Source organism: Alligator mississippiensis, chromosome 8, assembly GCF_030867095.1.
Source record: "Alligator mississippiensis isolate rAllMis1 chromosome 8, rAllMis1, whole genome shotgun sequence".
NCBI lineage: Eukaryota > Metazoa > Chordata > Crocodylia > Alligatoridae > Alligator > Alligator mississippiensis.
In genome coordinates this window covers 75624165-75648505 of record NC_081831.1, presented here as the reverse complement: position 1 = coordinate 75648505, position 24341 = coordinate 75624165, and the positions used below count along the sequence as shown (strand labels likewise).

General features: G+C 40.8%; 1 protein-coding gene across 4 annotated transcripts in view; it reads left to right on the top strand.

The window, feature by feature from the left end:
• AFF2 (ALF transcription elongation factor 2) overlaps window positions 1-24341 on the top strand; it is a 530167-nt gene that overhangs the window by 140985 nt on the left and 364841 nt on the right. Inside the window, exon 2 of one of the 4 annotated variants that reach the window (XM_059732874.1) lies at window positions 18155-18240. The exons of the other annotated variants lie outside the window; for them this stretch is intronic. The gene's annotated coding sequence lies outside the window, so the exon portion shown is untranslated. The remainder of the gene's footprint in view (window positions 1-18154; window positions 18241-24341) is intronic. 4 annotated transcript variants of the gene reach the window in all.

Below are 24341 nucleotides of genomic sequence, written 5' to 3'. Positions count from 1 at the left end.
TGTCCTCAAGTAAAACAGTTTAGCTGTGGATAAAGCCAACAGAAATTGGTAAAGCAAGTAGTTTATCAGCACATGACCCGTAAAGTACTTAAAGTGATCTGTGAATGGAAGCTACCCTAAGTCTGCTTCTTGTCACAGTAATTTGTCCGGCTTAAGGGGGAAGTGGGTAGTAAAAGAATAAATAGATCGCCAGGTAAGATCAGATAGACGTCTCTGGCGGGTAACGGCAGCACTACAACAAAGCTCTTCCTTGACACTATTTCTGTTGCTGCTGCTGCTGTTAATAAGTGTGTTAATTATTAGGAACCTGATAAGGCTTATATTAATTATCGGAACTAAATGTAAATTCTGGTTAAGCAGAGAAGAGTTTAACAGACTTGACAGGTGCTGGTTTGCCTTAGCTACTGTTTTAGTGTAAAAATGTATTCTAAAATATTTTTTTTTAATCATTTTTGCCATGTTTAACCCTTGAATCTGATTTAGGGACGTTTCTTTTAAAGTATTGTTTAAATAAAGAAACACAACGTTTCTCATCATCATCATCTTGTGGAATATCGGGGCGAGGGGGGTATGTGAAAATGTTATCAGGTAGTGTTATCAGTCAAATCCAATACATACCCCTAGCATTTCCACTGGATTAAAAAAATAAAACTAATACCCATGTGTCTGGACCAGTATTTGGAAGTTGTGCATGTGTGTTACTGTAGTAATATGTCAATGCTTTGTACCAGGAACAGCCATTTACCGTATTTTGCACAGTGCCTGTCACTGGGAGGCCCAGCCTAGTTGACCTACAGGTCCTACTGCAATCTGAACATGAAATAATAAATTAGCAGTGGTAAAAAAAATGAGTGGTCAGTCTATGATAACAATGATTGGTTTGAACTGGCTATACGATTAAAGCAGACTTCTTGATTTTTAGCCATAATCCTACTGTGCCATAGGGACAAGTTATTTAAACTACCTTTTTCATCAGCTTCCCCACGTACAAAATGGATACCATGTTGGTGAATCTCTGTGGATGTTGTAGGGGGGTTAGGTTGTAGCCGTGTTGGTCTAAGGACATAGGTAGGCAAGGTTCCTTGGGTGAATTTGATATCTTTTATTAGACCAACCCAAATAGTGGATGTTGTAAGCATTCATGAATACATGTTGAGGTCCTTGAATGAAAGGTGTTATATCAGTGAAAAATAATATTCTTAAAGTCTTATTTGTGACACAAGGCCATGTGTCTGGGTTATTGGAAAAGAAAAGATTATTTCTCTTTAAGTGCCAAATGATTACAGAGTATGGATATGTGAAATCAGAATAGCATACCTCGAGGAATAAAAGGCACAAATAATCTTTAGTAATGTTGGTGTATTTATAGTATACTTTATGGATTATATAATTAGGCATTGCCATTAGTGCACATGACCTCTCCATTTAATTGGCAGAAGAACTGTCAGACATGCTGCTGCAAGAGCCATCCTTTTTTTTTTTTTCATTTGTGTCAGCGATATTTTTATCACTTTTTTTTTTTATGGTTTTAATTTTTGTCAATGAATTTAAAGTCCATGAAGGCACTGGGCTGACAGTTGCGGAAAGTGAAGCTCTCTGTTTATATAGCACAGGGGTGAGCAAAATGCGGCCTGCCAGGCCATTTTATCTGGTCCATGGGGCCCTTAAAAAATTTAGAAAATTAATATTTATCTGCCCCTGGCTGCCTGTCATGGGGCCCTCATTGGCTTGCCAAACTCAGTAAGCGACCCTTCACCCAAAATAATTGCCTGCCCTGATATAGCGGATATGCTATGGCAGGGCAAGATGCTTCTGCCGTTCTCCAGACTCAACACCATAGGGTATTTTTAAAGAGTGGAGAGAGTTTCTTTTAGTCATCTTTCTAGTCGTATATGCTACCTGTTAATGCTTTCCATCCTCTGGTCAGGGGACAAACACCAAAGTCTCAGAGGTCCCTTCACCCAGGAGACCTGGTGTCAAGGCAAAGTTTTGAAGACCTGTGTGTTCAAAATGTGAAGTTTTGAAGACCTTGGCTCTAGCACAAAGCTTAGCTTTGCAGGCTTTCCCTTGATACTGCTGTTCAGAGGAGGTTTGCAAGGAAAGGAAAGGCTGGGGGAAGGATAGTGCATGCATCAGTCATTGCATCTTGCATGAGTAGGGTATGGGGAACATGTGTGAAGAAGGTTATTTTAATCCCAACTAGCCTTGTTCCTATCAGGCCTGGTTTTCCGTTGCTGGAAATCACGGCCAGGGCACCTGCCAAGCTGATCAGACCGCAGACTAGAGTAAGGACCCGAGGCTTAGCATTCAACAGTTGTCCTCTTAACCCAGGCGTCCGTCCAGAATACGAAATCTGAATCTTGCTAGGTACAAGCTGGTTCTTAACACGCTTTTACAGCTTGGGGATAGCACAACACACCCTTAAAATCCTTCAAAGGATAATGCTATCTAAACCCAGCTCTTCCTTATCTTGGACAAGGTTAGAGTAACACCCTGAGCCTTACTTGGAGGCTCACATCGTTTTTCTGAAAGTGAGAGACAAAAATAGCTTAACACTTTCTGTGTTGTGTGCGCCACCTGTTCCAATGAAAAGAGGAAGCCCTACTGGCTTATAATGGACACGAAACTGTCTGCCCTGCTCTGAGAGCTACAGGTGCAAATTGCTCCCTATTTTTAAATATGCAAGCTAACACAGTGGCTGTTGAGAAATGAGAATGCAGATGAACTCCTTTGCACTGGGAGGGTGAATATTTCTCTGGCTTCTCCCTTTTCTATCAGCGCATGGTAATTACTAGACATTACACTTTATTTTGCATTGCAAAAGCATCTTGTGCTTTTACTACCATACACTTTTCTGTCAAAACCATCATGCATTATGTCTACAAAGTAAAAAATTTATTTGAGAGGAAAATTACAATTGCTTCCTGCCTGGGGAACATGCTTCGGGGCTTTTTTTCAGTTTTGTGTTCACTAATTTACTGTTTGTTCTAGAGCGGCAGTGAGTGGGAGTTAAACTTTAAATGCACATTTGGCTCTTTAAAAAGACATTTAGTGTACAATTACTGCTGTTTACCATCTTATAATTGTTGTGTGTATAGGCTTAGTCAGGCTTAGGAAGATGGGTATCTGTAATCTTCGAGGGCTAGGACTCCCCGTCCTAGTTTTTACAGAAGAGGAACTAATTGTAGATATGGAGATAGATATAGAGATAATGTAATGTTTTGTATGTTTGGTGCTCTGATATCTCACTGATTAATGTGGTATACATGCCTGGATAGATAGAGAAGTAAATGAAGACTCCACACATGGTGGTGTGAAGTCAGGGATTTCCATCCCGGGGACAACATGCAGATACAGATTCCTTGGATCTAGAGTTGCCACCATAATTTTCTGTGATGACATCAGGGCATAGTCCTGAAAATGTTGAGGTCCATTGTTTTGCTTGCAGTTTTATCCATTGAGTAGAATTGTATGCCATGACTCATGGAAGTGGAACTAGCCAAGTGCCAAATGCAGCCACCCATCATCCAAAACAAATGGGGGCAGAAGTGGGATCCCATCCAGTGATCTATCTCTGCGCTGAAGTCCCCTGACCTGTCCTTCTCCATGGAGAGAGTGGACAAATCCCATGAGTAGCACATGGGTAGGGAAACATAGCATTTCCTAAATTGCTTGGGGAACAAGTTATACAGTAGAAAGTTGGAAACTATAAGCTTTGCATTTAGACAGGAGATTGGTCAGTGGCAGTGGAAATAAAAGGAATTTTGAGTTTTCCAACCCAGGGCAGTTCAAAGTATGTGGCTGAATGCCATTTTACTTTGTCAAAACTGGGGTGGGGATAAAACATAAATATATCATTATTAATCTGGTAATAGAAGTGACAGACACACAACCTTTGGGTGAATGTGTCTATCTACGGCAACAGCATTCATCTTTAGCTAAAGTAATATGTAGACATAAAATGTGCATATGTATATATATATGTATAATGCATACGTAAAATGTAACATCATTTCCAAATGTATGCCGTACTAAATGGCAGTTGCACCAGGATCTCGCAACATTTTGAAGAGATGAATGAAACAAGCATCACAGCACAGGTTCAGGTCAGGTAGGAATTAATGTTTCTATTTCATGTCCGAGGGCACAGAAAAGTTCAGATTTCCGGGATTTGGCCAAGTCAATAGCTCGGCTCTCTGCTTTGTCTATACTTTCTTCATAAATAAATAAATTGTAAAAAAAAAAAACAAAAAACAAAAAACCCCCTAAGTTTTCACCTTTATTCAGTAATTTAAAAATAGCCCTAGAAAATGTATCATCAATTGTCTGAGCTGATTTTGCATTGAACTTCAGTAGAAACAAAGACATCGGTGAGAAAACAAAATGTAATTGAAGCCTTTCATCTAACACACACAACTAGAAATATAGTAGTGCTTGAGAGGCATGAGAGTCAATTAGTTCAGAGCATGATAAGCTGAAAAAACATCCTCCCCCTCTAATTCCAAGACTTATCTTTGTTTGACCCATAGAAATGGAAAGATATACACACCAGACCTGTGGTTAAAAGCATTGCTATGTTTTTTAAACAGTGAAATCTCACATTGTGTTTCAAGATATTCACATCCAAGTTTCTGCTTTCAAACCTAATGAATGTTTTCAGCTCAGTTCTTAAAGCACTGTTTTTGGATTATAGACAGACACATTGGAGAAACAAATCTACCCGAGGAAGGCTGCTGAGAAAATGTAGTTATCATTCAGAAAATAGTGAAAATAGTCTGAAACTATTAATACACATTATACTTATTTTTCTTTTTTAGTTTTTAAACACAGAATACAAAAGAACAGCTTTTCCTTTCCTTCTTAGTAGATGAAAATAGTTATGTGAGCCCTTTCCCTCTTTTCTTCTGCATGTTTTCTTTTTAATTTTATTTCAATAAAAAAGGCGAATGCTTCCCCGATCGGGGGAGGCAAGCGCTGGCAGTACTGTGTGTTGGTTATTTTTATAGCTGCCATTTCACGGCTGCTGTTGTAAGACTCAAGCCGTACTATTTCAGTTTTTTAAAATAAATATTTGCATGTGTTCAGTCTTGGTTGAAATCCACTCCACCTCCATGGAGCTTGATTCGTATCTCTCTAAAGTCAGTGGAAGTCTTTTAACTGACTTCAGTAGCCTATCGATCAAACCCGCTCCGTGTGGGTGGAGTGGAGAGGGGTCAGGGAGATTAAATCCACCCCTCCTAAACAGAGGCCAGAGCTGAAGCCTGTTGCACTGCCCTCCTCCTCCCCTTCCTGCTACTCTGTCCTAGCTGCTCTGTCATTGCAAGAGTCATTGAGGTGTCTCTGTCTGCAGAAATGCTGTTCTTCATCACGGGTGAATTTTTCCAATGACATTAAAAGAATCCTCTCCTGTATGCCACTGGCACGCTCGCCTACTCCGTGCTTTTCAGTGGTTTAAGGGAATTTAGCTGTACAAGTTTTTTCTGTTATTTGAAATTTAATCCTTATGTACTAACTGGAAGCACATGCCAAAATCTATGATTTATTCAACATGCACCCTTAAAAATCTATGGCAAACAGAGTAATTAATTAACTTAGTCTAACCCCTAGAGCTGGTCAAATACCAAACACCTATTTTCTTGAAAAGTCGAACAGTTGAGTTTTGTTTGTTTTGACATATTTGAAAGGGGCCTTTTTAATTTTTTTAAATTATACTTGTCTTTTTATGAAGTTTTTTTTTTCATGAAGGCTTTTTTTTTCCACCCCAAATATAACTTTTCAGCAGTATCAACGCTGTGAAACATTTCTTTTTTGAAACAGGGTGGTTCCTTTCCCCACCCTCCCACCCCCAAACAAAGCTTGGGATTGAGAATATCCCAAGCTACTGTCATAAGCATCACGATTATTGTGTTTGTTCACCTGACTATATTTCCATAAAAACGTCCGTTTCCACGCAATCCACAATAGAAATGCTGCGGCGCTCAAGTGTCTTCATGCGAGTGTCTCCCAAGGCACTTTACAATCTGTAAAGTTAACATCAGAAATGCAGCACATAAAACTCCTTAAGACAATTCTTTTCTTTTTCTTTTTTAATGCTGAATAAAACATCTGAACTGTTAAGTTTGGATTGAAATGGCCCAGCAGTTGGTGCCTTATTTTTCTTTCAGTGCAAAATGTGTTTGAAACAAATGGCTGAGCTGAATAAAAGCTCTGTAAATAATATGAGTTCAAATGATATTCATGAAGGCCAAACTCTGCCATTCTCCAGGAGGAAGTCTAGGCATGCACAAAGTTCAGCTCTGTTAATTAGGAGGGAGCAACGCTCGGCAGTGAGTCAGAACAATTTTATAAATCCAAATGCTGCGAAAGGGGACTCTCGTCAACCTCAAAATTATATTTGTTTTATAATCACTGGGTAAAAGAGCTATGCCTTTCTCTCCTAGTCCAACCCAGTCTGATAGTACCCCAAAGCTGCAACCGCCCGATAGTTGTTTGCAAGCCAATGCAGAATAACTTGACTTTCTGAGCAGCTCCCAGCGTCAGCATCACAAATACCACCACCACAACTGGCACTAATTAACACCCTTGTTGGATGCCTCAGCAGAAGAGGCCTGGCTTGGAGTCTGAGCTCCCTTTCCAAAACTTGCACGGTTGCTGAGCCTTGAGTCTGTCTCTGTTCTGTGATTAAAAAGGTACTTTATTTCACTGACTTGCCACGACGCTGATTCATATCTTGAAACCCCAGGGTCTGCTTTCCCCTTCCTGTCCCACCTTCAGATCTGGTGGGAGATAACATACTGTTAATATTTGATACTGTTTGGCAGTCAATGGGTGAGCGAGTGAGTTGTATTGTAGAAGACAGGGTTGATTGGATTTCCAGGTGTTTCTTGTAATATTAAAATAAATAAATTTAGAGAATTGAAACACCAGCAGCAAAAAATGCAGCCAACTGATAGCAATGGAATACATAAGAGAGGAAAAAACGGATTATGTCGTCTCAGAAACAGCCAACAGATGTTCAGGGCGGGTTAGGAAAACAACATGATCAACGGTATGAAAGCTGCCGACAGATCTAAACAAACCCACAAAATAGATACAATTCTAGAATCAGCCTAAAAATGAATAGATCGTTACAGTCTTTGGTCTCTGGTCTCCGATAAAATAGGATTGAAACTTCTCAGAAAGCGAATTGAGACTGAGGTAGGATAGCAACAGCCCTTTCAGGTACCCCTGCCAGCAAAGGTAAACTGGAAATAGGGCAAAAATGAAGAGGATATTCCTTAGCTAGGGAGGGGACTTGAAGGAAGGGCTTAACTGTTGACCTCTTAACTGAACAAACATATTCTTAGGAGTTGGGAAACGCACTTAGCATATACTTTAAAATAGGCGTGCTACCTTTTGATGAAGCTAAGCTGGAAGGAAGTCCAAACACACGGTGAGGCATGCATATACGGTGACCTGCTTCACCTTTGATGGCTGCGGCTGACTTTTTCATCAAAGAAAAAAGTAAAGACTTAAGGAAACCAAATCCCTATTTGATAATGTTTGGGAATGAGCAGTTCTTGAACTACCAGCTTTGGATCACAGCTGTACAATCCAAGGTTCGAAGCGGTGTGATTGCTTGACTTACTACCCCCCTCTCTTCGGGCACCAGAAAAATAGCTTGTTCTGCCAGACCCAAGGGCAGGCCTTCGTGAAGATACGGGATATTACAGGCCCGATCTTGTTCTCACTGAAGTCAATAACAACACTCCCACTGACATCAATGAGATCAGGAGCAAGCCCTGTGTGATGTATTTAATGGTCTGAGGCCTTTTCACTGCCGCTTCAAATTGTTTCCTCACCTTAAGTGCCACTTAATGGGCCAGATGCTCCCCCTTGAATTCCACTGCATGGAGGGGAGTAGAAGAATAACAGGCTTGAAGACAGGTAGAGAGAAAGGAGAGCTTCCTACTTGCAGGACTCTCTCTGCATTAGCAATGGCACAGGTAGATTTCTGGATGTGATTAGCAGAAAGAAAGGATCAGGACATGCCGTGTGTGACGAGGACCCCCCTGCACTAAGTACAGGCAGTCAAAAAACCCGAGGCTGAATCGATTCAATCTTCGCAGGTTATTTAGCTGCGTAGATTGAACTGACAAACAAGTGAACAGACATTCACTTTTGATTCTGGAAATGTCCTGCATGCCTACAGGGGCCCAGGCCAGAAGCAGGTGGGGGAGGGCTAGAGAGCGCCTCCCTGCTCAGCTGGAGCAGACAGCTTGGGCCCAGGCTAGGCCACCCACCCTGCGAGGAGGGGTTTGCTGGGGAGGTGCAAAGCATCCTGGGATGCTGGGGGACTGAGTTTAAATTGAATCTGGAGGGCATCTGGGACAGAAGTTTAATAAACTGATCTAACTTTAATCATTTAAGTCTGTTGCTACATCCATCCAGGTTTATCTTAAATCAGTTTTGTCCATTTTGAAAGTGGTTTATATGCACTGAACTTCTGTTGTGTTATAGATCTGAACCAGTTTCAGATCACTTATACCAGTTTGTGTGTAATTTCTGTCCCTAGTCCTGGTGAGCAGGTTAAACTGTAATACGACCTTACAGAAGTTAATGGTGTTCTCGCCAACATTGCCACACTCTGGCTTTAGCCTCTGTGGTTTGGAGCCACTGGTAGTGTTGCTCTTGAGGGGGCCATTTATTTCTGCCAGGGAAAAAGTAAGGCCCCTTACCAGTAGCACAAAGGGAATAACCCTCTGAATGCTGCATTCCCAGGAAGACTTTCACCAGGACTTTCCCCCCCGCACCGCCCCAAATCTGGGAGATCAGGAAATGAAGGGATGTGAGGATGCAAGATGATTATTATGATGCAGGATGGGGTGCCTCACTTGAACACTGGGGATCTGTCAGGAAGCTGGTAGGGCAGCTGCTTTAATCCTACAGAAGCATGTGTTTTCTGACCAGCCCTAAGCCTTTCATATGCATTGAAAGCATCACTTTATAAAAGAGCACAACTTCACCAAATAAGTGTCGTCTGGTTAAGTAAATTTAGGTTTTAATGAGACACCTAGACTATTGCTTTTTTTTTTTTTTTTTTGCAGTACCACTGGAAAACCACCAAATTCAAATTTAGATTTAGAGTGATGAGAGGCACAATGTACAGAGTGGTGCCGGTGTTTTGCTTTGGATTTTATTTATTTTTTTATAAATCTTCCTTCCCCCTTCCCCCCCCTTTTTTTGGTAAGCCGCTAAGTCACGCTGACAGTGACTCCCAAAAATATCATTTAAGCACGTTCAGATTGCTATGAGACCTATACTGTCATGCCTTTTTTAGATTCCAATAAACCATATAAAAATGCTAATTATTGAGTCTACATTAATTTGTATAAATTATGCAAATTGAGTAGCAATTAAGCACTACTGTGGTTTAGGTGGATCCCATGCTATATTTAAACTTAATGTTGGACTGACATGGATTTTATTCACTAAAATAAATTGTTTTATTGTGGAGTGTTTACAAAGCAATTGATGATGGTAATTGGTTGTAGGCGACACTATTGTGCACTCTGTAAAGATTTATTTAACAATATGTACTGCAATGGAAAAACCCAGAAATAAGGTCAGTGAACTTGATATGGCGTTTTATTCGGGACAAAAAATTGCATTAAAGTGACAAATGCATGCCTAGAAATGGCAATACTTGAGAAATCTTTCTGTATAATTCTATAGGTAGGTATTTTAACAGGCATTTAAAACATCAAACACCGTATTACAAAAACCCACCATTTATTTTCAGTTTCCTGCCACCAGGTTTATGATAGTCATAAGCTGGTCAATTGACCGATCAAATATTGTCATTTGACTGGTCAGTTAACTACGTATTTTTTGGCTGGTCAAAACTTACAGCAATTTTATAAAAACAACCCCTACATTTTATCGTTTTCTTGACAGAAATACGATTTTTTTAACTGGTTTTGACACATTTCTTGTGCTTTTTCTAGGTATCATTTGGATGTGTTGGCATTTTTTGTTACCATTCCTGACCGCTATTTGACTGGCCAAGCAACCAAACTTTTTTGGACTGGTCAAATACCCAACCCTAGTTTATGAGGCGACAGATCATGCAGGGGCCCAATCATGCAGTATCAGGACCTAATTTAATATGAGCCTCAGTGCACCCATTTTTAATTTTGATTCACTTTGCAACATTCTTTCATTGCCCGCTGCTTTCGTGTAGTTAGAGCCGTGTAGTATTACTCTTGCTCTGCGTTGCTGAGCAGAATCGAGCACTTGACATCTGCTTCTAGAAAGAATCCAGATCCAGTTTTTCAAATGCAAAGGTTAAACACTTTGACACAGGGTAATTATAAAAGGAAAATGAATCTTTTCTTGGATCAAAAATTATCGTGTAAAAGAGTGCGTAAATTATGGTGCACAAGTTAAGTAATAGCTTTTCTACTGAAATCTGGAATTACTATGATGAAGGAGATAGTGTCAAACTGCGGTAATTTATTTCATTTTAGTTTCTCAGATCTGCAGTGAATTTAGGAAATTCAAATTTATAGCAAGTGGTCTTTCTAGGAATTTCTCTGAAAGAAAGGGAATACTTTATGAGACTTCCATTGGGGTCATATTTATACCATTATTGTAACTAGTGCTTTCAGTTAAAAGTTTGAACAGATGATTTGTTTTACTGGCTTCTTTAAATGGATTTTGCAAACTCTTTTAAATAGCACTTTTTTTTTTGTTTAACTTAAATCAGTAGACTTCAGTATTTGAATAGTAAAATGATGATGAGTGTCACACGGCAATTTTTAATAAATTGTAAATCTTCCTAAAGACTGCTCCTTTTACTCCGTTAATTTTTTTTAAACGGTGTGGTTTTAAAATAAAACTTGAAGTCAGTGGGTTTTCTTGCAGACCATACTTAATTGTGGTCTTTGTTATTGCACTGATGTTGCTGGAGCCAGATTTTAGGTTTCCCTGGAAAGAGAGTTGAGGTTTTCAAATAATAGTTGTCTTTTTGAGAGCTTAAGTCACATTAACTGCAATGGGTCAATTTTATCCCCAGTAGAGGATGGTTATGAATTGGTCATAAATGCAATTCACCTTCCAGTCAAAACACTTCACATAGAAAGCTATTGTTGGTGCTGAAAAGTATACACTCAGGCTTGCTGCAAATCAAAACCTGAGGTGTGACATCTTTTTTTGTGCATGTTTAAAGAACGGAGTGAGAAGACTATATATCTGCTATATCCAAACCCTCTCTTCTGTAAACAGAGAAGCTATTTTCTAACCTCTTAGGGGATGTTTCTGGTCAAAGATAATGCAGACGGGTCCCTTGCAGATACACACACACATGAGCTATCATGAAGACTTTTTTTTTTTTCACTCATTAAAGGCAATATTTGTGTTTCAGCTTATTGTGGCATAAATATCATTCAGCAAAACTAGCTGAAGGAATTGTTTAAAATACAAAAGATATTTTGAACTGGCCTAATTGTCTGCTGAACAGCCAGTAACTTTGGGAATTGTTCTCCGCATGAATTCTAGATACAGATTGGGATGTTGTCACATTTGTTTAGAACAGATTAAGCCAACAGGAGAAAAAAAAAAGGGATCTTTGCCCATTTTCACTGAGCAGTGAAGTTTGAATATACAGCTTGCAATGGAAACTATTTTTCCAAAGCCTTTGAGGGCTGTTTCTCAGTCTAGTGTAAACAATTTATTGTTGAAGTCCTAGAATATTTGCATTTTAATTAAGGACAATTTTAATTAAATACAAAACTTTAATCAGAAAAGCAGAGTTTAGGCAGATAGTGTGCTTGCATACTAATCAGGCCTCTCTGAGGGGACCTGAACTCTGTGTAAATCTAGTTTGGGGGTAAATTAAAAAGAAAAGTGGCAAATGCATCTTTCCTGAGTAACTCACCTGAAAGTTGTGTTCTTCCTCTGGCATCTTTGCCTTGCAAAGAGATACTCTTCCTATAGGTATTTAGTGGGAGGGAAAGAAACAGAAGCTTACACAGCTGCAATGAGTGTACAGTGAGTTGACCTGAACTGGTAAGGGTAAGTTTAAACATAGGTGACACATGGGAGCATGGGGGGCCCTTGCCCCCCCCCGAAGCACTGGTGACCCCCCTGACGGCAGCGAGTGCTCTGGTGCTGGTAGGGGGGCACGGAGAGTGCTTGTGTCCCTGCTAAAATTGGCTCCACTTGGTGACTGGCTGCTGGGGGCCCCCCCCCCCAATCGACACTGCTGGCTGTTGGGGGACCCCCCCCCCGGTCATGCCTCACTGGTGCCGCCCCAGACTTGGGAGGCACCAATGACCCATGAGTTTAAATGCACCCCTTAGAACTGGAACGGTTGAATGTTTGGGGTGGGAGGGGTGTTTGCTTTTTCTCTCTCTTTTTTTTTTGTTTAAGTCTTTATTGAGTCTGTTGGTAATTTGAGAAATATACAGGCTTGACAAACTCCCTCCTCCCCCCGTACATTTTGGTAATGAAAAACAGAATAGAATATTAGTGGAAATGTTCCCAGAAATTACACCCTGATTTTCATCCAGGATTAGTTGAAATCAAGTTGAGAAAAAAGGTGACCTGAAACTGGTTTGCTAAAATGCTGGAGAATCCAAATCCTGCAACCGTAGTAATGATGGTGATAATGATACAGATGCACGTAAAAGGCCATAGTATATGTACAGGCCAGAATGTACATACCTGGGTTGGGTGAGACTAGGAGTTTGCACTAGATCAGAGTTGGAGGCCTGTGGAGGCTCCCACCTGGCTACTGTTGCCCTTGTGACACCGGTCTCAGTGCCCATCCTTCCTCCTCCAACACCTCCTGCATTGTTGGGGGGGAGGGGTGTGATAGTGTGAGGAGCAGTGCCAGGGAAGCCTGCAGACAGGTAGCTGAAGGTGAGATGGGCACCATGAATGGCGAAGTGGGAGATGGGAGGTGTCCATAGGTGGTTTGCAGCCTGGATGGTCCTGTGATCCCTGCTTGTGTGACCCATCCGGGCATGTGGCCCCTGGCAAGAAGTTGGATAGTCCTGTACTAGAAGACTGTATAGTTCTTGGCTGTCCTTCAGATCTGCAACCCAGATTAAAATCAGGGCCCCATTATAATATGTGCATGTGATAAACATATTATCTTGGCCACAAAGAGCTTAGTATAAGTGAATAAGGAGATCCAGTGAGGGAACAGGCTCACTTTGATGCAAGTAGATTAGTGGTTTTCAACCTTTTTCATTTGTGAACCCATAAAAATTTTTGAATGGAGATGTGGACTCCTTTGAATTGTAAGTGTGGGTATTCACATACTTTTGATTGATTGTAGTCATCTTTCACAGACCCCTTAAACATAGTCTTTGGACCCCTAGGGATTTGTGGACCACAAGTTGAAAACCACTAAAGTAGACCATAAGACCAGGAACTGGGAGAAATTCCTTTAACAGTCAGGCATGAACTATTCTGTGTTTCAAAATATGACGATAGAAAATTTTGTCCCAGGTTTTCTCCATAAATTTGTTGGATTTAGTACATTCCAATGCCATTCAGATTCCTCACGTCTTGCACTAATATTTATGCTTCGGGCAATGGAGAAGCTTTTCTTCTTTTTGGCATGTTACAATAAAGAGAGGCCCCCTAAAACATTGAATGGTGATGATTGTAAAGGAGGAGCCAGCAGCTGTTTAATGGGCATCCAGTGTGGCAGCATCAGCAGGAGTATCTAAATGAATAATTACCTTGAGGCAATTTTTTTTTTTTTTTTTTTTTTTTTTTTTTGATACCATGAAACCAGCCAGCAAATGTGTCATGTGTGTTGATAGATGCTGACTTCCTTTTACGGTAGAACATATAGAGGGTTCAGGCTGATGTGGTTTGAAAGAAAAAATGCAAGAAGCAACTTTCTCTAGGCAAGTAGAGAAATTTGGACGTTTATCTTGCTGAGATCCTTTGACCCCTTCCTGCCCCTGGGGCAGGGGGCTGGACTCGATGATCTCCCGAGGTCCCTTCCAGCCCTAATGTCTATGAAATCTATGAAGTATTTTGGGTACATTCCTTCAGTGGCAAAGTTCCCTTGTACGGTCAAGAAAAGGGAAATCTTATTGTCTATGTTGATAAACCTCCTGCAGAAATATTGTTGGCCAAACTACACCAAGGCAGAAGGGCTTTACAGATACTCAGGCTAGATCCAAGGGGATGCAGGGCTGCGGATGCAGCCCTCTTTTAGTAGACCATACTGTGGGGGCAATAGCCAGAAGCAAATAAGAATTTCCCCTTTCCTTTCTCTCTGTGCTCAGCAGCACTTCCCCTTCCCTCCCCATCCACTGCTACCGCTGTCTCTGGCTGTCCTAGGAGCAAGAACGGGGGGATGAGGAGAGCTCCAGAGCCACTCCTGCCCACTTCAACTGGGCTCAGCCAGGGACAGTGGCCGTAGCAGCTGGGTCTCTCCTCCCTGCTCAGTTCCCTGTCTTCCTTAATAGCCCAAGAGCAGATGCAGAGGAAGGAAACGGGCCCACTGCTGCTGCTATCTCTAGCCAAGCTGAGCTCCATGTACAGACCAGTTTGGAGTAGGCAGGAACAACTCTGCAATCTGCCTCTTCCGTTTCCCCCCACTACTCCACCCAGCCACCTTGGGCCAGCTGGGGACAGCCACAGCGGTGGGTATTGGAGGGAGGAATGGAAGCGGAGGAGGGAACATGTTGCTGAGCATGGAGGGGAAGTGAAGGGGAAGGGACGATACATGCTGACTTGAGAGACCTGAAGTCCCTGCTGCTGCTTCTGAAGCATGGTCTGCCCACCCCGGTTTGAAAGGTGAGGAAGCTGGGTAGTCATCCCCCTTTCTGAAATCCTGGATCCACCCATGTAAATACCAGTGGTTATCTTTGCTGGGCAGCTTGATGCCTAGGTGTTTAGCATCCCGCCTGGGAAAACAAAGGCGCATATGAAATAAAAAAAGTGGAATGAGAAGCGTGACCTGAAAGCAACTCAAGCCCGTAGGAGTCTTTTCCTTAATATCAACAGGCTTCAGCGTGTCAGAGGAAAGATGAAAAGGTAAAATCTCAAAGTTAGGTAGCTGGTTGAAAACACAAGCTCAAGACTTAAGGTTTGTTAGATTCCTTAGAGGCTGGACTCGTATTTTGGCTCTCCAGGGCAAGTGCTGCTCTCATTATGTTGCATCTTTAGCGCTACAAACCCAGTCTCTTTTGGAACCTTTAGCAGTGCCATATTGCAAACCGTTAGTAATAATGTTAATAGGAGAATTCCTCTGTGGCATTGGCAACGTGTAGGGGGTGCACACGGGTGCACGTTCACCCTCTAAGATTGGCCATGCACCCCCTGGAAACCCAGCCCCAAAACCGGAAGCACAAGCAGAAGTGCACTTCCGGTTTCGCCTCTGGCTCGGCAATCGGCTGCTGGGGTACCCTCCCCACATCGTTGATCGGTGGTGGGGGACCCCCATGTCAGCGATCTGGTGTCTCCCCAGACTCAGGAGGCACCAGTCACCCATGCTCTGTGCTGTTCTTCCATTTTTGAAGGGCTCCATTATGAAGAAATCTCATTCGAGTCAAGTTGCGCGCGCAGAAATTCAGAGCACAGAATCCTTTCAGCACCTTGTTAGAAGACTTTGAATCCAGTTGCAACTTAGTTCCAGTGGGACATCACCATCATGGTCTAATCAAAATGGATTGCACAGCATCTGCAAAAAATATTTGCACTTAATCCAACGTTACTCACAAGATTGACAAAACAGTTTATATATAACCTTAGCTCACAGGAAAAAATGATGCATATAAATAATATTTTAAGTTAATAATGTGTTTAAACCTCGTTATTCCCAGCTGCTTCAAATTTATGCTGTCGGAAGAATGAATTCAACCAACAACTGTAAAGTAAATGTCCAGCACCTCATGCATTCATAAAATTTCCATGGCAAATTATTATCAGAAGCAATTTGTTTACCACTTTGTGAGACTGACTCGGATAAAAGTGGGATTGAGAACCAGCTCAGAGTGAGCAGTTTTTCATGCAAAATTCTGCTTTTGGATTGGCGACCTCAGTTCCAGCGTTCTCTAGTTCTGCATGACCATAACTGTTTTTGGCATCATGAAATATTATGGAACTGAATATTGGGGCCAAGATCTGCCATGTGCCGCGGAGAGCATCATTTTGCCTGGGGCTGTTTGCACTTTTCCTTGTACTTGCAAAGGGCCAAATGTTGCTCGTGGTTACGTGTGTGCAACCCGGCCATCAGCTGTCACCTGTAATTTAGCCAAATATAACTAAGAGCCTGCACAATGGGGAATCAACTACAGATGAAAAAGCTGAAAATGTTGTTATTTGTATATTAGATGTTGCCAAATATATTGCATTTTGCCAAACATATTGTAATATTTGTATATTAGATGTTGCCATGTTTAATCACTTTTCTTAAAAAGGCTTTTATAGTTCTGTGATACAAAAGATGTGTAATGAGAAAAAAATTAACATCATGTAAAGAGTTTAAATCTCTTTTGGGTAGTAAATGCCTTCAACATACCTTAACAAGCTTAATTTCTATTTATATACATAGTTTTCAGAGTCAGGTTGAGATCTTGAATAGATGTAGCTTAATTTGTGATGTTATTTATTTTAGGGGACTTGGATTCCCTTATGCTACATCCAAATTTAGCCCGTTCTGTTTTAATTGGTTTAATGAGAATCTTTTCACTGCAGATAGATGCACCTGAAAACAGAAAGGTCCTTAGTTACTTAAATAGCCCAGTTTGTGAAATGGCATAGAGGCTGAACAGGGAGAAGGTGACATGACTGTGCTGAGTTTGAGCTAATCTGACAGTTCGATCTCACGCGGGGATGGATTATTTTTATTGTTTTGATTGGTGGATCAATATAGCGTGAGAAAAAAAACAACCTTGCCTTTATTTTGTCTCCTTTTTGACTGGCTCTAGTTGTCTCATCAGCATAAAATCTGTTCCCCAGTTAAATAGCATTTCATATACTCCTGATATGCTGCTTGTTTGGAACAAAAAATCTAAGACACAGGATCTTGTATTGATTGTGCTGCTAATTCTGCCTCATAGCAAAGACTGGCAGAAGGCAGGTAGCTGAATTGTATTTAACTGGTTTTATTGTGATGTGACTAAGATGGATGTGACATGGGCCTCTATTATTCGTTGGAGAGTGTGGACACTAATGAAGCCATTAGCTGAGCTAAGGCAAGTGAAGAAAATAGGGAAATTACCATTATTCTGAAGCCATTAAGTTGTAATCTGCCACTTTCTCTCCTTACTCAAAAAGGCATCTTCTTTTTAAGGCCTCCCTGACTGTCCTTTAAAGATTCATTAATTCATTAACTTTCCAAAGGAGATGGAGGAAACACAATTGAAATTTTAATCAGCATGGCGTGTCATATTATTAACATTTTGAATGTATCTGCATTCACTGTTGGACCACATCAGGTTAAGGTTAAATAAACGACATTACAGCAAATAATGTTCTGTTTCATACCATAAAACATAAAATGTTGAGGACAGAAATTGGTTTCATGGTTAAATTAAATTATGATACAGTGCTCACATGATAAATTCTGTTGTTCAAATTTACAATCTTTGGAGGAAGTGTGACTACAAACCTCTTGTTATTAACATTAATATTTTCAAAATACTTGGAATCTGATTTATTTAGTGCTAAATGGATGCACATATCACTGCAGAACTTTTGTGTGTGTGCGCGTCTGTTTTGATTATATAATAATTTCTGATCAATGCTTTTATTTTATCCCTTATAAAATGACTGTCTTATTTTAATGCCTTTGTTCTAATGGGGTCATTCAAACATTATCTGTAATTACAGCTGCCAAAATACGCCTTTTGCTGTTTCTGTTATTTAGATACTGTAGAGTGTTATTAATATTGACAGCGAGCCATATCCTTTTTAATTTACTCTCACAGTTCTTCTTTTTCACCTCTGGTATACTACTTGCTTGAGTTAGGCAAGGTTTTAGCCTATAATATTCAAAGTGTTTGAAATGGGCAAGAAAAAAAATGATTTTTTTTTTCCTCGCCAATTAAAAATAGCCTTACCCTATAAAAGTGGTTGCAAGTTCAAAGTGGCATGTAGAAACTGTGTGTCCAATTCCAGTGAAACTATTTTTTTTTTCCAGAAAGTTCCTGCATGCCACTCGGAAAGTGTCCCTTATAAACCTTATCGTAAATGATTCCTTCGGTGCCGTGTCCTTTCGCAAAAGAGGTAATAGAGCCTATGAAGTTACACATCAAGACAGCGGTTGATGACAACAGTATGCCTAGTACAATGTGATGCTGTGGCTAGTAAAGAGACCAAAACGCTGGCTTGCATCCATAGATGCTTCTCAAGCAAATCCCGGGACGTCATTCTCCCCCTGTACTTGGCCTTAGTGAGGCCGCAGCTGGAGTACTGCGTCCAGTTTTGGGCTCCACAATTCAAAAAGGATGTGGAGAAGCTTGAGAGAGTCCAGAGAAGAGCCATGCGCATGATCAGGGGTCAGGGAAGCAGACCCTACGATGACAGGCTGAGAGCCCTGGGGCTCTTTAGCCTGGAAAAGCGCAGGCTCAGGGGTGATCTGATGGCCACCTACAAGTTTATCAGGGGTGACCACCAGTATCTGGGGGAACGTTTGTTCACCAGAGCGCCCCAAGGGATGACGAGGTCGAATGGTCACAAACTGCTACAAGATCGTTTCAGGCTGGACATAAGGAAGAATTTCTTTACTGTCTGAGCCCCCAAGGTCTGGAACAGCCTGCCACCGGAGGTCTTTCAAGCGCCTTCATTGAACACCTTCAAGATGAAACTGGATGCTTATCTTGCTGGGATCCTATGACCCCAGCTGACTTCCTGCCCTTTGGGCGGGGGGCTGGACTCGATGATCTTCCGAGGTCCCTTCCAGCCCTAATGTCTATGAAATCTATGAAATCAGTAGACCTAGAGACACTAGCTGCACCCATTCCAGATTCACTGCCGAGCCCAAACTAAACATATTTTTTGCTTTTCTGTTTTATCAAGGTGTTTTCTCCTTGATCAACACAGGCAGGAAAATGGTTTTGATTTGCCAACTGAGTACTATGCTAGCTATGTCCCAGTACTGCTAACCTTGAGCATTCAAACCTCCTGAATCATGAGGCCCTCTGAAATCATGAGATTTGAAAACACTTGAGTTTTGTTTTTGTCTTTTTTTTTTTTGAGATATTAGGTTGTATTCGGGTCATTTTTTTTGCGATCTACTAAGCTTGATCTTAGTCGGGAAGCCAAAAAGGAGTAATATGCCGTGTGGGGTTACTAGTGCAGTGTAGCAGTTACCCTGTATCCCCGTTCTACTGGTATTTCATTGGTGCCAGATAGATTCATATTGAATATAGCCTGTAAAGTGTTTTGGTTATTTTCTGAATGGACAGTGATATAGTTTGCAACTCTAGAGAATGTGACTGATTTATCACATTATTTCGGGGAGACTTTACAACAATTTTCTGGGTAGGATAGGCACGCAAAAATATTTTTAATGAACTACGGCTACTGCAAATGAACTAAGGGTAAAGTTACATAATTACATGTTATATTTAGAGTGTGCTAAATCTATGGAATATTAAGTGGTGTTAAAGTTAGAATATGCTGTGGACAGTTGCATGTTAAGGATTGATACCGTTTCTTGACTGCACAACTCTGACTTGCCAGTAGAGAGCTGGTGAGCAGGGCCATGGCTAGAAGCCAGGACACCTGGGTTCTATCTCTGTACTGGGAGGGGAAGAGAGCTGGAACCAGTGCATCATGGGAAACTGAAGGACTGCAAATTGTTCTTTTTATCTCCACAGAACAGACTGAAGTTACCCTAACCCAAGCTTGGTATCACATGCCAAGGTTTCAGGCAAGGCTTTGTTACTTTGAGATGCTTAGAACAAGTTAATGATTTTGAACATGAGAACGCTCACATTTTAAGTGCCCTTAGCAGGGTCTAAGTGAAACTTGTGACTTCACCCTAGTATACCATTTATTCATACAAATGAACTAAACATGATTTACTTGTGAAAACTTTTGGAAATCTCACACGTGCACTATTTTTGAAGGTCCCACAAAATTAATTTTATTCTGTAACAGGTAGATTCAATGGGAAAATGCAAATACCATTGTAATTCAGGGGGCAGTTTGTGATGGATTAGTCACAGGCCCAGCTGCTTGATTATGCTCTGCTAAAAGATTAATTTGATTGGCAATCTGCATGGTCACAGTTGCAGAGCCCCATGTATTCTGTATGCCCGGGGCAGCATAATTTGCCACATATTTCAACCCTTGGCTACAGGATTGTGCTCAAGAATTTTAATTTCAATTTACAAATATGCCTAGATCTTGTGGCTATGAACTTCACTTTAAACACCCAACTCAAGTGTAAACAGATGTTCTGGAGTGTACCGACTTAGCTGCTCTGGGAAGTTTGAGCTCCCTTTTGCCTCACTGGTCTGTTTGCTTTTGATACCTCTGTCTAAGTCATGGTTTTGCAGATTTTGCAGAAACTGTGAAATCCAGGGTTGGACTGAAATGTGACATATTTTGTGCAAATTTGAGGCGGGAGCAAAATGCATTTTCTGATCAGCTTTGTTTGCAAATTCATATATTTAAGTCAAGCTGTGTTTGTTCTGTGTTTATAATTTTGGGTTTATTAAAAGTTTCAGTGTGGGACAGCCTAGCGGTTAGATTTTTTTTTTTTCTTTTAGATGAAGAGGTGAGGGTCCACAAGTGGGTGTAAGGTCTTTGAATTGTTTCAGGAACAGGGTTCAAGTATATGCAGCAGTGTGACAAAAAGGCATGGAAAGGGGCCATAAATAGCTAGGCAGGCTGGAATTGGTGTCAGGCAGGGGAAAAAAAACGGTGGGAGGCCTCTGTTTTCACTGAGTCTGGTGAGTCTTAAATGCCTCAATCTATTCCCCAAATCTGTTCTGCTTTGCATGAAGTTGTAGTTTTGGGAGCTATTTTCATTTGGTTACAGCTTTTTTTGTGTGTCCTTGTGTGGTGTCACAGCATCTTTTAAGCAGCAATATCACAAAGTCTGTGTGGCTTGATATTTGTACTTGTGCGAGGCAGGCAGACTGTGTGTAAATCTGGGGCTCTCTTGGTTTTTTTCCTCCTTTTTCCTGTGATAGTGTCAGTTTGATATATCACCTTTCATGTTGTGTTTGTACTTTAGGTCAGGAAACTTCTGAGTTGTGTGTATCATCAGCATTGTAAATACAGAGTAACCTTTGCACCTTAGTGTGGTGTCTTGCAGTAGATGTGTCAAAAAAAAAACAACCCTCTTCACTGTTCTTCCAGAGTATTATGTTTATAGTGATGCAATTAGTGGCACAATGGAGGGATAGTAGTGCTAGCATTGCTAGTTATATTTCTTTATATAAATAGTGGCATCTATATTATCAAGTGCCACTAACAGTCCTTAATGGTGGCATATCAGGTAACTTGATTTGAATAGGGTTTGTAAATCTTGCTGCTTCCAAGATTTTGAGCTTTATGGAAGATATGCACCTAAAATGCCGACATAGTCCAGAGGGTAAATTGTCACTGGAACTCTTTCAGGACAACATGGGACACCAAGTTTTTCCCACAGGGCCTTGGGACAGTGGCTGTGTTTGAGAATGAAGGAGTTTCTCCCCCTTCCGGCACCTTTGTATTTCTCTATTTAATATGTCAGGTATCCAGGTTGCAGCCGTACTGGTCTAGAAGAAAAGGCAATCAGGACTCGTAGTAGAGATGATATCTTTTATTAGACCAACATGATGTTTGCAAAAAAAAATTCTTTAAAAGCTTGCAATTAAATAATCTTTTTTTACAAACATCTTGTTGGTCTAATAAAAGATACCATCTCTACTACGAGTCCTGATTGCCTTCTATTTAAAACGCGCACACATATGTATTTCTCTGTTTAATATGCACATGTACACACACAGATATTGTATGTATCATTAAGATGATTGATTTCTGCAAGTAATTCAAAGGACTAAGCTTTCCTTAGGCTTCCTTACAGACATTACAAGTGTATCAATATTAAAGGATACTGATACAAGTTGTTATAATGCAATGACATCTGCATAATTTGGTACTGCTACAAGGGTAGCAAAACTTCTCCAGCAATTATCATTTCTTCATTCTGGGTCAAAGTTAGGGCAGTTTAGCTCCACTTGTGTCAAGACAGTATCGGGCAGGCTTAACAGTTAAATTGTTACGGCTGATGTGCACTCCCAATCCCATTTTAAACCAGCTATAGCGTCTGTTTGCCCATACCCTGAGGATAGTCATTCAATATTGAGCAGTTCTCTAAATCTTAGATTTCAGAATTGGGTAGCCTGTACTTCCTATGCTGTTGTTGTGATGGGCTATATATGATCTTCTAATATGAAGTTATCCAAATATGCCTAAATTTAAGCTTAGCTTTTGCCCCTGTGCAGGAAATGGCTTGTTTTCACTCTTTTCTGACATAGTTCAGCTCATTAATTTTGTCACAGCTGCAGTGCCATAGCAAGCATGACTCAATTGATTCCATTTTACACATGCAAGATAGTTTTGTGGCTAGTTAAATATTTAGGACTACATCTTTGCCTTTCAGAAAAAGGATAGCTCAGAAGTAGGTGAATAACTGCACATTACAGAAGGAGAGCAACATAAACGGTATAGTGCTTGCTTTCATTGATGGATTGGCGTGCCACTTGGATTTTGGACAACATTTCCATGGTTATGCTAGTGGCAAGCAGGGCCAATATTTCAGCCAGACCTGTTGTAATGCGGATTGGTTGACCATATGCTCTCTTAAGCTAAGTACAGACAGTCAAAAAGCCCGAGGCTGAATTGATTCAATCTTTGCAGGTTGGTCTAAGCTGCGTAGATTCAACCAACAAGTAAATGAGCAGAGATTCACTTTCGATTCAGGAAATGCAGCCACATGCCTGCAGTGGCCCAGGCCAGAAGCAGGAGGGGCGCTAGAGCATACCTCCTTACTCGGCTGGAGCAGACAGCTTGAGCCAAGACTAGACTGCCCACCCTGGGGGGGAGGGGTTGTGGAGGAGGTGCAAAGCATCCTGGGATGCTGGGGGACTGTGAGTTAGCTTGAATCTGGAGGGGATCTGGCAGAGAAGTTCAATAAACTGATTTAACCTAAATCAGGTAAGTGTGATACTACATCCACCCAGGTTTATCTTAAACTGGTTTCAGTCATATTGAAGGCAGTTTATGTGCACTCAGCTACTGCTGTGTTACAGATTTGAACCAGTTTCTGACCCCTTATACCAGGTTATGTGTAATTTCTGCCCCTAGCATTTCAGCTCTCCATTTTTAAATCAGCATTCTGGCTATTTTTCTATTGAAGTTATCAGTGATCAGAGGAGAGCTTCATGCCTTAGTTTTTTACTGAGAACTGTAGGCCCAACATCCTGGCCAACAATATGCTGTATTTTTAATATTCCCATACATTTCTCATATCTCATGCTGGAATCAGAAATGACAAAGAGAAGCTTTGGGATGAAATTTATGTTGCAGTTATAGAGTTCAGCTGCAGATGAAGTCAAGCTTCAGGAATGGGCATGGGTAAATTTAATCCTATGGAGTGTGGAAGGTTATGAAAGGTTTTACTTGCTCACAGATCCATTTATTTGTCTTTTTATCTTCCATTCTGTGCACAACTAGCACACACTTTGTAGTAGATCTGCAAAATGCATTGTATACAATGCAGAATGGATTCCGCGTGATAGTATTTATCTAATGTAATGAAAATAATAAACCATCCCTCATGCCCTACGTATTGTATCTCAGTCCCTGACTTCCCCAGGGACCTAAGAAAAAGGATGAACTTTGTAACTGATCTTATTAACAAATTTTGGTCCTGTTGTTTCAAAGTGGAGATCAAGTTTCAGCATTCCAGATTCTTCATGGAAAATTCCTTGCCACCAGTCTTTGGCTTTTTGAGCATCTTGTCTAATCATAATTATCATAATTTTCCCTCAGGATAACAGTGGTATTTTGAGTAGGCTGGGTCCAAAACACTAAAGACTTACTAAATCAAATCCAACAGGTAAAACTCCATTTATAATTATTATAAGTCTTCCTAGTCCATATGAAGTATCAAATCTGACTTGCCTTGGTAATAGTGAATTCACATCAACCCAGTATCCCTTCTGCCTTAGGATCTCATAGTTACAGAGAGGTCTTAACAATGCTTTTAGTCAAAACCTCACTGCCATGAGTTTCATTTGTGGGAGATGGTTCACCTGTTGGCTTATTGCAGCAAGACAATGAATATATTGAACTTGTGTAATGCCCTTTTGGATGATTACAGGATC